This window comes from Geospiza fortis, unplaced genomic scaffold (assembly GCF_000277835.1).
Source record: "Geospiza fortis unplaced genomic scaffold, GeoFor_1.0 scaffold209, whole genome shotgun sequence".
In the NCBI taxonomy this organism is placed as follows: Eukaryota; Metazoa; Chordata; class Aves; order Passeriformes; family Thraupidae; genus Geospiza; species Geospiza fortis.
Window position 1 is genome coordinate 16,459 of NW_005055081.1, and position 400 is coordinate 16,858.

Sequence of the window (400 nt, forward strand, 5' to 3'; positions counted from 1 at the left end):
AGCGGGACAGGGGCCGGGGGGACGGGGGACAGAGGGACAGAGGGATAGCGGGACAGGGGACAGCGGGACAGGGGGACAGAGGGACAGGGGGACAGAGGGACAGGGGGACATGGGGACAGAGGGACATGGGGACAGAGTGACAAGGGGGACAGGGGGAAATGATGACAGGAGGGACAGACAGACACGGTGACAGAGCGACAGGAGGACAGAAAGACACGGTGACAGAGCGACAGAGTGACAGGGGAGAGGGGGATATGGGACAGGGGACAGAAGGACAGGGGGACAGAGGGACAGGCTGACAGGAGGACAGACAGACGCGGCGACAGAGCGACAGAGTGACAGTGCAGAGCGGGACAGGGGGAAAGCGTGGCAGGGGACAGAAGGACGGCGGACAGGGGGA